At 44.9% G+C, this 18,679-nt stretch overlaps 1 pseudogene; it reads right to left on the bottom strand.

Annotated features, from left to right (window-relative positions):
* Positions 1 to 15,251: 15,251 nt before the first annotated feature.
* Positions 15,252 to 17,878, bottom strand: LOC136452123 (peroxidase 1-like; annotated as a pseudogene).
* Positions 17,879 to 18,679: the final 801 nt, after the last annotated feature.

Below are 18,679 nucleotides of genomic sequence, written 5' to 3'. Positions count from 1 at the left end.
ATGTTTCAATAAATAACCATCCGTACAAGTTGACCTTGCTTACATGATTATCTTGGCGAGCATTTCTCCATTGGACGGCACCGTACTTGGCCAAGGAAGAGCTCTGATTCTACGAGGAAGGGAACATGGTCTTCCACGACTGTTGCCGCTCTCCCTCGTAGAATCAAAGCTCCTCCTTAACGTCCGTTACCGCTCGGCAGAGAACATGCTTGCCGAGCTGATCACGGTCCGCAAGTTCAACTAGTACAGATTTTCTACTATTTTCTAACTATTTTCTAAGTTTTTCATTTCATAAAAAGTTAAAATAAAATGTTTAGTCGCGGAGTCCATAGAAACGACCATATTTTGACCTAGCAACACATTGTCAATTGTCATTGCGTTGCATTGCACCCCGGATCGCAGCAATGCAACAAAAACTATCAGGCCAGTTGTTCGGGCTCCAATTCTACGAATGAAGTGCACAAGACAGCAACGCAATCGCAAAACCATGACCGGTAGAGCTGAACAACGACTGACGCCTGCCTGACGCTATCGATGGAAACAAGCCGCACCGCTGGGCACCATAGCCGCATGGAGTCGGCAGCACGAGTTCTCCGCTGTCCCGCACGTCGTGTTTTATAGAAACTCAAACACGCTCAAACATACAATGCTACTGACAGGCACATACAAGAGAAACTAATTACAAGGCTCGGCCACACTCTGGTGAGGCAGCGCGCTAAGAGAAGACTCGGGCGAGCTCTGGTGAGGTAGCGTGGGGAAGGCTCGGCCGCCCTCCGGTGAGGCAGCGCACGCGGGGAAGGCTTGGGCGAGCTCCGGTGAGGCAACGCGGTGAAGGCTCGGCGCGCTCTGGTGAGCACGAGCGAGGTGGGGGCCAGGGACGAGGACGGCGCGTGCTCCAGCGAGGACGAGCGAGGCACGCTGGCCGGCCAGAGAAGAAACGCGTTGGCCGACCGAAGAAGAGGCGCGCTGACAAGGTGAGGGTAAGGTGGTCGCCTGGGAGCGACAGCACTACTATATCGATCTGGTGGAGAAGATGAGGCGACGGCGTGGCGGAGACAGAGAGGAAGAGAACTAGGGCGTGGTTTATAAAGGGATACCTTTAGTCCTGGTTGGAGCTACCAACCGAGACTAAAGAATCTTTAGTCTCAGGCTATTATTAGAACCGGGACTACCCGTGTCGTAGAACCGACCAATTTATAAGAATACAAGTACAATGGCAGCCCGCAAGCGGTCGCACTATCATACTTGAACCCAAAAAGCGGTTAGAACCTAGTAGAGAAAGCAGTTTTAGGTATATCCTCTGGTCTGATCTTTATCTGATGGTAGCCTGATCTCAAGTCAATTTTGGAGAATACCTTGGCCTTCGCTAGCTGATCGAACAAGATGTCGATGTGGGGCAACGGATATTTGTTCTTGATGGTCACAGCATTGAGTGGTCTGTAATCTACACACATCCTTAGTGACTTGTCCTTCTTTTTTACAAACAAGGCTGGACATCCCCACGGAGATGAGCTAGGTTGGATAAGACCCTTATCCAATAGATCTTGCAATTGAACCTTAAGTTCTGCTAACTCATTGGGTGGCATTCTATAGGGCCTTCTGGATATGGGTGCCGTACCTGGCACTAACTCGATCTTAAATTCCACATCCCTATCCAGTGGTAGACCGGGTAATTCTTTTGGAAATACATCCAAAAACTCACAAACCATGGGGATATCACATATTGTGGTGGTTTGGATAGCACAGGCTAAATGTTGGGGTTCGAAATTGTGGGAGAGTGGTACTAGAAAAGCATTCCCTCCCATGGGTTCTCTCAACATAATAGTACGGGTGCTAGTGTCAATAAGAACACCATGATCCTTCATCCAATTCATGCCTAAGATTACACTTATCGATAACCCGGGCAATATTATCAAATCTGTTGTGTACTCCCTCCCTTGTATGGAGATGAGTACATTTTTGACTATCTTTTTGGTAGTAATAGTTCCCCCTACTAAACTTATGTTAAAACCCCCTTTGCTTACTTCAATTATTTCTTGATCATGTCTAGATGCAAATGCTTGACTCATAAATGAATGAGAAGCTCCCGAATCAAATAAAACAACAGCGGGATGCTTGTTGACGAGAAACATACCAGCCGTGACAACTTCTCCGGCGGGCACTTCCTCCACAGCGGTATAATGCACTTGTCCTTGACGTGCCCTGGCATTCACCTACCTCTGATTGTTCTAATTTGGGTTGCCATTCTTCTTGGGGTGGGGGCACTCCTTGGACTAATGACCCAGTTGGTTGCAGTTGAAACATGGCTGATTACTTCTGAATCCGGTGGAGCTGTCCTGATTGCCATTTCCTTTTGGTAAGGCAATAGTGAATGCCTTACGGAATGGTTTCTATGGCCTGTTATTTTGAGCTTTAGGTGGTGGAGGCCTAAACTTGGGTGCAGGTAGACAGAATTGTGGTCTAGTTGTGATAGGTGCTTTTGACTGGAAAGATCTGGACGCACCGGCCTCATATGCCCTCTTGTGACCCTTGGCAACTACATGCATGTTGTTGTGATTTTCTTGGGTCAAGGCATCACTAATAAACTCATTGTACATGGCACACCTAGAATTTGCCATGGTCTTCATAAGTTTAGTACCCAGACCTCGCTTGAAACTCTCTATCTTTTTCTCTTTAGTATCCACAAAACTTGGAGCATATCTAGACAAGTTGTTGAATGCGTGCATATATTCTATAAGTGACTTCGTCCCTTGAGTGAGCCTCATAAATTCGGCCGCTTTCATGCACATCAGGCCCGGGGGAATATGGTGTCCCCTAAAAGCCAGCTTGAACTGTTCCCAGGTCACTCGTGCGTTAGCAGGCAAAGATGACAGGAAATGTGTCCACCAGATCCCTGCTAGTCCTTGCAATTGATGAGAAGCATATTCAGCTTTCAGGTGCTCGGTGACTCTTAGCAGACGGAATTTCTGCTCAATGGTATTCAGCCACTCATTGGCCTGCAGTGGTTCCTCAGCCACCTTGAAGATTGGAGGCTTCGTATCCAGAAATTCCTTGAATGTACTGTGCTGATTTGGCTCAGCCCCTAGTTGATATGGGTGGCCACAAGCAGTGTTTTGCGCGATGAGGCACAAAGCTTCCTCCATTGTCCTCTGACTCCCTAGGAACTGGGTAAAGAATTCCTGAGCAGACGGCGGCGGTGGGGGTGGCAAGTCGTCATGGTTGCCATCCTGGCTGCCACCGGCTCCAGCACGGGTGCGCGTCATCTATGAAGTTGCCACAATAAGCAATTATTGGTTGATGTCAAGAGATTGCAGATGAATTAGGTACTCATGCCAAACTGAAATTACTGGGGAAAATTCTCAAAATCACAATAAAAATAGAGGCATAACAATTCATTCTCGCAACATGACATCCCCAAATTGACCACTCACCGCGCGCATAACGCATGCAAATTTAAATCGTGATTACCGACAAAGGACTAGAATTGCATTGATGTACAACCAACGTGCAATTAGTCAACATTACATGATAGTCGGCTCACTAATGCCAAACTCAAACTACAGGTCCATTACATGAATAAAGGTGATAAATTAGACCTTCCACTAAGTGCTAAACGATCTAATCCTCATCATGATCACTATCAAGGTCAGACGTAGGATCATCTGCTTCCTCAGGTTCTACTTCTTCTTCAGGCTCCACTTCTTCTTCTTCTTCCTCGTACCCTTCTAGATCCATTTCTGCGGCTCTAGGTGGGACATAAGGGTGGAGCTAATTGTTCAGCAGATGAACCTCTTCATGTAGATTATCGTTGTATTCTTCTACATTGGCCAGCTGCTGCCCCAGCTCAAACCATCAAGCTCTCAGAACATCTTCCCTAGACTAGGCTGCATTCCGCTAGTGAGTTAACCGAGTCATCTCTTCATTGAGCCTCTCAATCTCGGCATCGTGCTCCCTCTGAAGCTGACGTCAGTCCTCGCAGGCATGACCAAGGGCACCAGACACATGTCTGAGGCTACCTTCTACTCCATCTAACACTCTCATCACCAATCTCCAAAGATCTTCCTCTTGCCTACTGCCATGAGTTAGTGGAGGGGTTACCCCTCGGAAAAACTCCAACCAAAGCGACTGCCAGCTCCTGAGGAAAACGATCCATGATGTCCCTCAGGATCCCAAAGGCTGCCCTGCCAGCTGCTTCTTCAGTAGTCCTGCCAGTTGACTCATAACACTAGCCTGTCCACTCAGAATCATCACCTTGGGGACGAACAACAGCCTCCACAGTAACCAAGAGACCTTCTCCCAACTGCTCATTTGCCTAGAAGTAGCGGGGTTCCATTCCATCAGGATAGCCTACATAGCTGAGCACTCTCCACAAGAGTGTAGGCATTCCAAACTCTCCAAGGAACGTGTGATGTTGACGGGTACGTGGAGCAAGCTGATGGCTGGGAGCTCTGCCTCCGGTGGACTTGCGAGCAGTCTGCTTGGTGCGTGCCATCTGCACCATTAACATGTACCCTTTGGTGAGACAATGCCATAATGGGTAAGAGTTACATAACCGAGTAAGAACTTTATAAGGGGAGGAACAATGTAGTTGTGTGAATGGTAATTATCATGATGCATGCTCGTTCCATACGTCCTCACAAACTTAGAAAAAATTTGTTTCTAACGGTAGACACGGTGGCATACATACGTTCTCTCATAAATAGCGTAACTAGTCAAGCTACAGTTTCGTTGTTAGTGTACCTACATAAAATTTCATTTCAGCCCTAAACCCATAATGAAATATGCAGAATGTAATTGTAAATACTTCCATATATGTATACCCATACATATACTTCCGTATCAATCTACCCAATAATAATTTAAACCCACAATTAAATACGTACCATATACACATGCAAGCATGCATACATAGTCGTACCAAAGCTAACTCTTCCCGACCGCACTCTCACATCTTGCGGTCATACACTCATCATCTTACCTTGGCGTAGAGGCATTTGATCCATACAGTACCACTCAAATGAATGGTATCCATACAATAGCACGCCGTATGGACGACGAAGTAAAAACCCCCATGTTAGTACTTAAATAGCCACCTAATAGTCCTTAATTTGGGCATAAGGAAAGTGATCATTGGCATACTTTAGATTTCAAATACCTGTTATATAACTATTAGTTGCTAGAGAAGGGTTTTTGGGAAAACAAAAACTTTTGTTTTAAATACACTTGTGACAAATAACGTTGAATCTTGCTTTGATGCCAGCTGTCGTAGAACCAACCAATTTATAAGAATACAAGTACAATGGCAGCCCGCAAGTAGTCGCACTGTCATACTTGAACCCATATAAACCCGGTAGTCCATCGAGTACCACGACGGGTCTCGATAAACGATTTACAACAACCAAGATCGTACAGGATTCAACATACATGCCACATATTACATAAAGTTCGCAGATACATTTCATCATCAGAGTACGAATAAAAGTTATTACAAACCGAGTTTGATAAATAAAGCAGAAGCAAATAAGTTCAAAATTAAAGTTTCCAACATAGTTTGATACAGTGCCAAGTAAGATCACGGTCCACAAAAGCAAAGATAGGAATTACTAAAGAAGCCTGCCCAAGGCTTACTCCTCATCCACAGCGGGATAGAAGCAACTCTTGCAATAACCATGATACACAGTGCCATCTACAACAATGGGAAAATAAACCCTGAGTACGAGAAGGTACTTAGCAAGACTTACCCGTCATGAACCAGAAATAAAATGACTCCAAGGATTATGCAAGGCTGTATAAGTGGACGTAACGAGATAACATTTTGCATAAAAGGCAATTAACCCATTGTACAATTATGATTCCTTTATCAAGTTAATTATAACTATCCATTTCTAGATTTGCAACTATCCTGTGCCAAACATGTGGTATATTATTTAGAAGCATACAATAGTAACCATAGCAGGTATTGTAATTCCATTTTCATCCAAACCATCATGTTTCATAACATAGTTACTATGATGTTGGAGCTAGTCAAGTTTCTCACTATCTGGGAGAGATGGCGATTGGAATCGATTTCAACTAGCTGGGAATTTATTCCTAACACAAACCCAGGTCTACCAGCCACGATAGCCTTAGGTCACCTTTGGTACAACTCAGGTACATATTTCGTGGGTCTGTACCACGCTGCACAATCTGGAACACCAGATGCTAGGATGCTCAGGCCAAGCCTGCCCTTGGGCTCAGTCTGAATCGTTCCCTAGAAGGAGCGCACAACAGAACGGGTCCTGGCCTGAGTTGAATTACTCGGCTTCACGGTCGGAACGAGTTATCCGGCCAGCTAAGTGAGAGGCATGCGTTCAATCTTGTCAGAAGTTCCAACAACGATACGGTCCTTGATCGACACAGACGGGGAGAGATCCACACCCAAGACCTCCATGCCTTGTTGCTTCTCTATCAACCTCCCGTCCGGTCTTGATTTACTTTTACCTCATGGTTCTATTCCACGATGGCAAATATAGCCAACCGTGCTCTAGTATCCACCTATATCTCGCAGGTGACAGGACATCACCCGACTTCTACCGGTCTAAGCATGGCTAAGCATATATTCGATCCTGGACCTATACCGGTTAAAGGTGTAATATCTGGACAAGGAATGTACATGCATCAAGTGGTTCCATTCAACTCTTATAACCTAATGCATCAATCATAATTACGTAAGTAAACATTTGTAAATTACTGGGAGACTTATAATGCTCTGGGGCTTGCCTCGTAGAAAGGAAGTAGGGCGGTGGTCAGGGCACTCCGGAAGCTCTTCAGGGTTCTGCTCCACGCCTTCGGGAGCCGCGGCTTGTGGATCCTCCTGCTGGTTCCCTTCCTCTGCTTCTTCGAATTTCAGCAACGTGATCTCTTCCTCCGATCCTAGATGCATGAATGTGGCATAAGTATTACAAATGCATATGTGTTAACAAGTGCATCATGTTTATTGAGTAGGTGCATATCTCTTCTTGATTATTAACTAACTACTTCTACAATGCATCGATTATACCACAAAACAGCAGCTACTTGTTTCACTCATAACTGGAGTTCTACTAATCCAAATACAGTGATCCTAGACTTTCTGGAAAGCTGATCAAATTCTCTACCATTTTGTTATTAACCATTTTTACAGTACACATCATTTTCAACATGCAACTCATCAAACTCCAGAATCTGTCTGGAAACTATTCACTATGCAATACAAAGTAACAATACTTCTACTTCATGTAATCGTTCAAAATTTGACAACATAGAATCTACCAACAGTTTAAGCATACCAATTACATTTAAGATAATATAATGGTGAAGCCCAAACTATTCATTTAATTGCCTTTATTATTTTATTTAGATATCTAGGTTAAATAATAAACATATATCAAATGTACTTCATAAATTCTCAAAAATTTACAGTGCCTTACTAATACTATCAATGGACTACTATAAAAATTTCATGTTATTTTACTAAGTAGAACATCCTATAAAAAAATGACAAGGAAGCAAGGCTTGAAATAGCATAAATGGAAAATCCTATTGAAAAGTGTCAAGCAACAGATTTCCTATTTTTCTTAGCATCCATATGGTACTAGGATTACCTCCAACAAATTTCATGAATTTTGGACTCATAAATAATTTATAAAAATTCATGCAAGGATTAACTATTCATAAAAGAAAAATATATAACTATAGATCTACACATGCACTGGTCCTCAAATTTTTACTAGAGTTCATATATGCTAATACTAGCTTACCACAAAAATTTCATAAATTTTGGAGCACAGGAACTCTAGATATAATATAAACAAATTTGAATGCATTCAAAAGCACATTTCAAATCCCTATTTAAATCTCCAAACATTTCTACTATACAAGTCAACAACATATTTTTCCTAAATACTACACTTCCTAAGGAACACTCACAAATTTATTTCACAATTTTTGGAGCTATTAAACTAAAGATACAAAAATTACAAAACATATGAAATCTGCATTCAAAATGAACTGGATTTAAAACATGGAGTCGCTGACCGGTGGGACCCGCTGGTCAGTTGACCCCACCTGTCATTGAGATGGAAACAGAGCCGGCGGCGCTACTCTACAGACGTGGCCAGAGCTCGTCGACGGTGAACTTGCCGGCGGTAACATCTTCACGGCGTGACCTACTCGACCTAGCGCATCTAATGAGCCACTTGGCCAGCCCTATCGTCGTCTCTAGTGATGCCGGCGGCGGCACTGGCGGAGCGGCGAGGCTGGACTAAGGTGGTATGCCGGTAGAGGCCACGGCGAAGCACGAAAGGGCATGGACGAGCTTCCCAGGGCTCAGGCGAACCTAACACGCAAGGTTACACGGTCTACGGTGGAGGATGGTGCCCCAGCCATAGTGATGGGTGCGGCGAGGACGCTCCGGCGAGCTAGCGCACGGCGCTGCTGCTTACCAAGTGTGGTCAGCAAGCGCAGGCCGAGGCGGTGAGTCACTGGAGCTCAGGTGGAGGTGTTGTGGTGGCGGAGGAGCGACGAGAGCAAGCTAGCGCTGGCTACGGTGGCGGCAGAGCTGCTCGGCGCTGCGGGAGCTCGGCGGCTGCGCTGTGGCGAAGAAGGAGGCCGAAAATGCGAAATGAGGGCGCGGGATGGCTCGGGCAGGCGATGGCGGGGTTAAGGCCGCGTTCAGGCACGTCGTGGCCTGCGCGGTCAGGGCAACGGTGATGCGCGGCCATCGTCGTGGACACGCGGCGCACGGGCTCTGCCGGTGGTCGGCCACTGAACGGCGTCGTTCAGTTCGTCACTAACGAAGTGCCGAGCCTGACGACGTGTTTTCACGTTGAACAAACTCTTAATCCGTGGACTTCTAGCCAAAACTTCCTAAACCGAATTTGTAGACCTATGTACCAGCTACAATTCTTGTTCAAAGCACTTGTTCTAATTCACAATAGAAACGGAGTAAAATCATGCTCAAGGTCGGCTTGTTAGGCTGTCAGTGATCCAAGACTTAGCAAAAATTCGTTAAGTGTTGAAATCTAGATTTTGCTGATTTTTGTGGGACCTATTCAAGCATGTTAGAAGCTAAATTAGTCAATGACCCAAAAATAAAAGTTGTTCCTTATACCAAATACTACAACTTTGCTTTAGTGATCTCCTCCATGCAAGGTCTCTAACACCTAGTTCAACTTTGGTCAAACATGTCACTTTTAAATGATGATACACATCAAAGCATGGCTTAATGACCAAATTAGCCCTAGCCCTAAATACCAAAGTTGTTCATGATGAAATTCTAAACATGTTTAGGCAATTTGCAAGGTTATCCAATCATTTCATGTAGTACTCACTCATTGAGCTAGTTAGTGAAATCACAAGAAAGCTTAAGTGTTGGTTCATGAAATGTAACCCAGAACAAGGTTCTATTTGCTACCCTAGGTGTGGCTACATGTTTGTGTGACTCACATTAACCAAGTACATGTGTCCACTCATGATCATATGCATATACACATGGAGACATGAAATAACGAGAAAGGTTGCATATGTCAATGAAACATGCGATAACAAGCAATTGTTGCAGATGTTTCAATCAAATGTTTCAATTGTAAATGCTTGTTTATAAATGCGTGATGATCATGCTCATGTTATGCAAGTCAAGTTATGCAAGGCTAACACCCGAGGTGTTACAACCCGGGACTAAAGGTCTGAGCTTTAGTCCCGGGTGTACCCACGACCCAGGAGTAAAGGGCATTTGGGTGGGCCGAGAAAACTGCAGCTCTACCTTTAGTCCTGGGTGGTTGATCCACTGGGGAGTAAAGGGGGATCTGTCACGGCTAGTGTATACACCTGGGACTAAAGCTCCACCTTTAGTCCCGGGTGGTTGATCCACCCGAGAGTAAAGGGGGAGCTACAGTTGGCTTTCTCCAATTACCATAAGTTTTTCCTTTTTTTATATAAATATGCAGAGAGTTATTAATTGCCTAATAAATAAAATATTATCCAAAAAAATTATAAAAAAATTCTTGGACTTGGTTTTGCATTATTATACGCAACAAAAATTTGTAAACTAAACTCTTTTGTTTTACTGTATAAATATTTGACATAGTGTAAATAATAATTACAATTTACACCATGCAAAAATATACTACTTAATTAAAATCATTAAAACTATTGTTTTTTGATAGGAAATTAGTTTTCACATCTTATTAACATTCATCATTTGGTTTTTCATCACATATTCTCCACAGGAAATCCACCGTCTGGCAGAAAATTCATTTAAACCATAGAAAATATGAAAACACGATAATAAAATCTGAAGTCACAATTATTACATAATAGGTCTAATACATCACTATATATATATATCAAGCGGGCACAGTAGTGAACTTTTTCTTAACATATATCCCTTGGTTATGATCGCACCATAACCATGGAGTGTCCTCATCATTTAGCTAGATGCTTGGGTCTTTGTTCACTGTGAAGGGTGGAATTTGGTCATCCTTTTCATAATCTTCTGATATGCCTGACTTGTCTTCAATTCCGACGATGTTTCTTCTCCCTAAAAGAACTATGTGGCGCTTTGGCTCATTGATTGGGTCGTTGTTGTTTTTCCCTCTCTTCGGTTTTGTAGCCATGTCCTTGACATAGAACACCTGATTCACATCCTTGGCAAGGACGAACGGTTCATCTTTGTACCCAATATTGTTGAGGTCCATGGTTGTCATTCCATACTGGTTGTCGACTGCTACCCTGCTTCCAGTCGCCTTTACCCATTGACACTTGAACAAAGGTACATTAAAAGTAGGTGCATAGTTTAGTTCCCATATCTCCTCCATGTGGCCATAATATGTTTGCTTATTTCAATTAGGGTCGGTGGCATCTATGCAGACACCACTATTTTGGTTGGTGCTCCTTTTATCTTGGGCTACTGTGTAAAATGTATTCCCATTTATCTTATACCCTTTGTATGTGAGGATATGCCACGATGGCTGCCTAGCCAACAAATAAAGTTGCTCATCAATACTCTCATCACCCTGACTTTCTTTTCGCATCCAGTCGCTTAAAGTTTCCATGTGCTGACGCGTAATCCAAGCTTCAGACTTCCCTTGAAACTCAGATCGGAGCAACTCTTTATGTGTCTCGATATACGGATCCACCAAAGATGAGTTTTGCAGAACTATGTAGTGTGCTTTATTAAAATAATTGTCCTGCATACCAATATATGGTTTCTTCCCTAGTGTCCCCTTTCCACTTAGTCTCCCCTCGTGTCACGATTCAGGAACACCAATCGGGTCAAGGTCGGGAATAAACTCAACACAAAACTCAATGACCTCCTCTGTTCCATAGCCCTTGGCGATGCTTCCTTCTAGTTGAGCACGATTGTGAACATATTTCTTTAGGACTCCCATGAACCTCTCAAAGGGGAACATGTTGTGCAGAAACACAGGACCAAGAATGCTAATCTCCTTGACCAAGTAAACTAGGAGGTGTGTCATGATATTAAAGAAGGAAGGAGGGAACTCCAACTCAAAGCTGACTAGACATTGAACCACATCATTCTGTAGTTTAGCTAGATCCATTAGATTGATTACCTTCTGAGAAATTGCATTTAGGAATGCACATATCTTCATGGTGGCTAGATGTACATTTGGAGGTAGAATTCCTCTTAATGCAACGGGAAGCAATTGTGTCATGAGCACGTGGCAGTCATGGGACCTTAAGTTTAGGAATTTCTTCTCTGGCACATTTATTATACCCTTTATATTCGAGGAGAATCCAGATGGTACCTTGATGCTTACTAGGCATTCAAACATGTTTTCCTTCTCTTCTTTGCTAAGAGTGTAGCTGGCAGGACTTAAGTAATGGCGTCCATCATCTGTCTTCTCTGGATGCAGGTTGTCTCGTTCTTTCAAACACCGCAGGTCCTATCGTGCTTCAAGTGTGTCCTTAGGCTTCCCATACACACCCATGAAGCCTAGCAGGTTCACACAAAGATTCTTCGTCAGGTGCATCATGTCATTCGCGCTACGGACCTCGAGGACTTGCCAATAGGGTAGCTCCCAAAATATGGACTTCTTCTTCCACATGGGTGCGTGACCATCGGCGTCGTTCAGAATAGGTTCGCTGCCATGTGCCTTTCCAAATATTACTTTCACATCCTTGACCATATTGAGTACATCCTCACCAGTTCGGTTGCCTGACTTGGTCTGGTGGTCTGCCTTACCTTTAAAATGCTTGCCTTTCTTTCTTAGGGGGTGATTCGTAGGAAGAAATCGACGATGGCCAAGGTACATGACCTTTCGACATTTTTCAAGAATATACCTTTAATGTCATCGAAACATGTGTGCACGCATTATATCCCTTGTTTGATTGTCCTGAAAGATTACTTAGAGCAGGCCAATCATTGATTGTTACAAACAACAATGCTTGTAGGTCAAAGTGCTCCTGTTTCTGCTCATCCCACACACGTACACCTGGTCTAGTCCACAAAAGTAGAAGTTCTTTAACTAGTGGCCTCAGGTACACATCGATGTCGTTGCTAGGTTGCCTTGGGCCTTGGATGAGCACTGGCATAATAATAAACTTACGCTTCATGCATAACTAGGGAGGAAGGTTGTAGATACATAGAGTAACAGGCCAAGTGCTATGACTACTGCTCTGCTCCCGAAAGGATTCAAACCATCCTTACTTAAAGCAAACCTTAAGTTTCTTACGTCATTTGTAAACTCCGGGAATTCTCTATCTTGCTCTCCACTAGGACCCATCAGCAGGGTGTCTCAACATATTGTCTAACTTACGGTCTTCTTTGTGCCATCGCAACAACTTTGCATGGTCTTTGTTTCTGAATAGATGTTTCAAGCATGGTATTATAGGAGCATACCACATATTCTTGGCAGGGATTTTCTTCGTAGGACGTTCGCCCTCAACATCACCAGGGTCATCTCGCCTGATCTTATATCGCGATGTATGACATACCGGGCATGCATCTAACTTCTCGTACTCCTCGCCACGGTAGAGGATGCAGTCATTAGGACATGCATGTATCTTCTGGATTTCTAATCCTAAAGGGTAGACTGCCTAGTTTGCTTCGTATACAGTGGTGGGCAATTCGTTATCCTTCGGAAGCATCTTCTTTTGGATTTTCAGTAACTCCCCAAATCCCTTGTCAGATACACCATTCTTTGCCTTTCATTACAGCAATTCCAGTGTGGTACCCAACTTTTTCTGCCCCGCATCACAAGTTGGGTATAGCAATTTCTTGTGATCCTCTAGCATGCGCTCGAACTTGATCTTCTCCTTTTCACTTTCGCATTCTCTTTGCGCGTCACGAATGGCCTGACCAAGATCATCAGCGGGCTCATCTTCTGCCCCTACCTCTTCTTCAGCTTCTCCCATTGCAGTATCATTGAAGGCCCCATATTCAGCAATAATGTCATCATCGTCCTATTATTCTTCTTCACCTTCTTCCACAACTCGGTTTCTTCGTGCTTCTTCTAACAAATATAGTTTGACATAAAACTTGACTTCAACAAGTATGAATGAAGACTCCTTGAGCTAGTATATTCCTTCAAATTCTTACATATGGCACATGGGCAGCACATGAAACCATCGTGTTTGTTTGCCTCGGCCACACGTAAGAAAGAATGCACGCCCTCAATGAACTCTTGGGAGCGGTGGTCAGCATTGTACATCCAATACCATCTCATCTGCATGACATGACATACATACCATATTAAAACCTAGAACATAGTTAGTTAATTATACGACATGCATGCCACCACACAAGGTATTAATTTATGAAAGTCTTGCTACAATGTAGACAATCCCAACTATCACTAAAAAACTAAAGCTAAAATGCACTTCAGCAGCATAAGGATTTCGCGACCAATCCCAACTAAAACAGACAGATCATGCATTTGTTCAACATCAATGGGCTTCTTCCGCATGAGCACTGCTCATTAGCCGCCGTAACCGCCTGTGCAAGAGAGTTTTGCACGTGTTCAACATACTCTTTCTCATAGTACCAGCCTGAACATCTAGTGCCATCCCACTGAAATTAAAACAAAAAATTAGAACTTTAATCACAATCATCATGAAAATAAGTATAAATTAACCATAATCATTAAATGTGATAAAATAACTCACATTGCGATCCAGACACTTGTAGAAGATACGGCCCTTGTTGGAACACTGCTTCCTCACCCAGTACTCCATCACAATCTTCTTCTCACACTTGCCGCATGCAATGAGAGGGAGGTCTGGCCTCAGTCGCTTTGTAACCCGATGAGAGGCTGAGGACCCAGAAGCAGTTGCCATCTACTCTCTATACTCATTTTAATATAATATAAATTTCTCATTTTATAAACAAATAAAATTAAAAAAAACTCTAAAATTCTCCATATCTCTAAAGCATGAAGTGGGCTATGCATGCTAGAAATGAAAGCTCAATACTAGTTTTGAATAACTACTTTAACCTTCCTTCATCCAAATATGCAAACTTTAAAATGATTTTTAGCTTAAATGGCTTACAAATAAAAAAATCTACCATAAAAAACCCACATATATCTAGTCCACAATGAAATAAGCTACTGATGAAATATGAGAGTATAAAGTTGGTAACCTTTAGAACCGAAGAATCGATGGAGGAATGGAAGAAATCTTGTGATCACCGGTGATGAGAAAGAAGAGAGCCGGTGATGAAGCAATAACATTGAGCTCGAAGTGACTCGGGCTCGGGGAGGAACAAGGGGTATATAGGAGGGGACCTTTAGTCCCGGTTGTAGACAGAAACCATGACTAAATGTCCTCTTCTAGTCCCGGACAGAGCCTACAGCTGGGAGTAGACTTTCACTCCCGGTTGGAGGTATAAACTTGGAGTAAAAGTGAACCTTTAGTCCTGGTTGGTAGCTCCAACCGGAACTAAAGGTCCCCTCCAACAAAAGCCTGGCGCAGTAGCCGTTGGGCAGGGACGTTTAGTCTCGATTGGAGCTACCAACCGGGACTAAAGATTTCTCTAGTCCCGAGCGTGAAAATACCAGGAGCCACATTTTGAAGTGGATCATATGTCGTTTCTCTACTAGTTGTGACCATTATTAATAGATTTTTTCTACTGCCTTAATAACGCGTTATTCCCGTGCATGCACGATGTATTAATATTAATATTGTCCTTCCGTTACGTACTCCTACTGTTCTCTTTATTTCACAGATTTTTTGCGATAGAAAATTAAATGATCAGAACAGCCGGTGTAAAGAGCACCAGTTTTATTTACTGACGATGATTTCCGACATTCACGGGATACATATGCATGGTGACAATGAAAAATTCGCGTACGCGCATATGCATGACATACTCACGCGTACACACGAACTACTTGCGCACTCTCGTATGCGGAGCAAGCAAACGTAATACTAGCCAGGTAAACAACACACGTAGATAAGATAACCTATAGATGGACAGGTGCATGCACACAAATATTGTAGTTATAGTATATCATCACTTCCGATCGAGATCTCAGCTCGTGGCGATCTCATCGAGGGACGCGGTGGATCCAGAGTAGGGCACTGTCTGCTGGATCCGCACCGACGACGACGATGAGGAGCCGTTATTGACGACGCTACAGTTGAGCCTGATCTGGCCCTGGCTCCCGTGAGCACCTGGATGTTCCCCATCTTGATCATGGCGGCGACGAACTTCTCCTTCCAGAGCGTCTCGTTGGCCGCGAAGCTGTTGACGGAGGCGTTGAGCGTGGAGTTGACCCGCAGCTGGTTGTCGGAGAAGAAGAGGCCCAGGTTCAGCGGCAGCAGCTTGTAGTAGTTGTTGTCCAGCACCGCCGGCGTGCTCGGGTCGACTACCGTCGTGGTGGGCGTCGACGAGCTGGCGTTGGACGGGCACAACGCTTGCAGCAGCGTGGCGTACCCTGCGCTGAGCCCCGAGTCAACGATTGGGGTGGATCCGTTGTAGATGCGCGCGAGGAAGGAGGTGCAGAAGGAGCGGCCGACGGTGTGGGCGCCGGAGAGGATGACCATCTCCTCGTCGGTGAGGTTCTTGGCCGCGAAGCTGGTCACCAGCTGGGACGCGTTGAACGTCGGCGCGGGAAGGTTGGTGGTGGCGTCCGAGGCGAGGGAGACGTTGCCGTCGCGGCGGCCCGACGGCACCTGGTACGCGAGGTTCCCCGTCAGGTTGATGCTGTCGCGCGCCGCGAACGCCACGATGTCCGCGCAGGACACCGTCTGCGGGCAGCTCTGCTCCACCGCCGCCTTGGCCGCGTCGATCACCTGGAACCCGCGCAGGCTCGGGTTGTTGGGCGCCGCGTCGCGCTCCGCCGTGTTGTTCGGGGAGGTCAGCAGCACCGACGCGTCACAGCCCTGATATTGTGCACCATGAACATCCCGACCGTTTGCAAAATCAAAATCACAAGTAGAGAGTACACAGTGGTTGGTAATAATACTTGCCATTCAATGACAAAAATAAAATAAAATTACAGAGTCTTTTATTTACCGCTGTTTGTGTTGTTCCAAGAAGGAACATCTATCACAGCGGATGCTTTTTCTGAATGTTCCTATAGTACGACAGTGTGGCTACAGTGTCCAGCGATGACCACAAGTCCACGACAACCACGAGGAGAAAGGTGCACGTGGTGCCGTGCTCATCCGGATCTGTGGACTACTGAAAAGGCTGGTCCATCTGGGGAGAGACAGAGAGACGAACAACGGTACGGAGTAAGTGGAGCTATCTCCTTTGACTTATATACATGTTATGTCGATCTTGATGGTTCGTTACTTTGTTTGACAATTCATACGTATATGTGAACTTTGCTCTCTTTTTTTTTTTCCTTTTCCTTTTGAGCTTTCTAGCCATGCAAGAGAACCTACAGATGATGGGTTAAAGCTAGCAGCTATGGACTATGGGTAAGCTATGACTTCCAATGCATCGGTGATTATTATAATATATATTTACAATTTTGAATGGTTCTTTAATTACTACTTGCAAAGCACAAGTCCATGATGGGGTGTTGTCCTTGTCCATATCTCCGAAAGAAGGGATACCGACCAAAGAAACCAAAAGGTGAATACTGAAGCAGCAGTTAGGATGGCATCATGCATGGAAGCCAGGCATATGTGACTGTCGACTAACAGAAGCCTTTATTCCGTCCATATGACCATATACAATGGGGAAACAAAGGCCAGAATACTTGAACATTAATGTGTAATTGCTACCTAATTCCCTTAGCTATAGTACTCGCTGGTCGGCTGCCGGCTGGAGTAATATATTAACCATAAAAAAAAACTGGAAACATTCAACAGTAGACTCTATTACCGAGTTAATCCAATGCTAGCAAGAGGTCAGTTGATAACAATAAGTCGTTATTGTGCAAAAGATCGAGATTAAGCCAAACAAACATAGAAGAAACACAACAATCCAAATCCAAATCCAAGGAGGGACGGAAGAGGCAGCATCCATGTGTATATGTACCCTGACGAAGCAGTCGTGGAAATGGAGGCGGATGAGGCCCGCGGCGATGCCGGAGTCGTTGGCGAACGCGCTCGCCACCGCCTGCTGGACCAGGGACTCGGCGTTGGGGCAGCTCGTGTTGTAGAACCCCACCTGCAGCTGGCCTCGGGCCACCGCCGGCAGCTGGAGGAGGCACAGCAGCACGCGGCGGCCGCCATGGCCGCTGCCGCCACCGCACCACCGTCCATTCCCTTGCTTGCAGCCGGAGACATGACGGTAATGGATGTCTCTGGCGCTAGATCTAGCTACTCTACCTGTCTGTCTCCGAGCTAGTGTGTGTTTTGTATCATCGTGGGGCGACACGCGACGGTTTATATAGAGAGGATTTTAGTAGCGAGCACAGATCTTGAGGCGAGGGAACGTGATGCAAGCAAGACTTCTTTGATGACAAAAGATGCAGTCGCAATCGCCTATATACAGACCTGCGTGCTTGCTGTTATCTTTCATATTAACTAAACTGAATGGCCATCTTTATTGTTCTACTTTACTTTTTTTTTCTCGAATACATAAAAGATTTGCGTATCATTGTATTAAGAAAAAAGAATTTAAACATACGGATAACGCGCTTCTATAAGTGTCGAAGGAGGACGATCTAAAACAGCCGTAGCTGGACCATCCTAGCAATGACCTCAAGTTTCGATATTATATAACCGGGAACAACCAATACCGACGTAGCGGTGCGACCTAGGAGGTGGCCTTACATCTTCGCGGCTATCTGGATGAGCCCTTTCCACCGCCAGGAAGAGCGCGTCCAGCTCCTCGATGTTGGACTCAGTCACGTTGCCGTCGAAGATCCTGTAAAAGGCCTGCAGCTCTAACACGGATGGTGCTAATGGACCCTTGGTGTAATCCATACGCTGCATGATCAGCACCTCACTACGCTTGGAAGCAGGTACTCGAGAGAGGCTCTGAGCCGCCAACCGCATGGTCCACACGCGGCAGCACCGACTTAACAGGAAGCTACTTGGGAGGCTCATGAATAAGCGGAGAGCCGACCTCCTTCAGCATGCGCCTGGTGAAGCTCTTGAGGCGGCGTGCGGAGCTATCGCTGACATCTACCATGTGGTCCTCCTAAGGCGGTGTATTGAACAAGTCTGCAACCGTCGTGGGCTCGGCTGGACTGAAGCCAAGCAGACCACGCACCTCGTCCTGCGTAGACGCATCAGC

This window comes from Miscanthus floridulus, chromosome 5 (assembly GCF_019320115.1).
Source record: "Miscanthus floridulus cultivar M001 chromosome 5, ASM1932011v1, whole genome shotgun sequence".
Classification (NCBI taxonomy): Eukaryota; Viridiplantae; Streptophyta; class Magnoliopsida; order Poales; family Poaceae; genus Miscanthus; species Miscanthus floridulus.
Note: the sequence above shows the minus strand (reverse complement) of the source record. Positions and strands in the feature narration are given on the sequence as shown.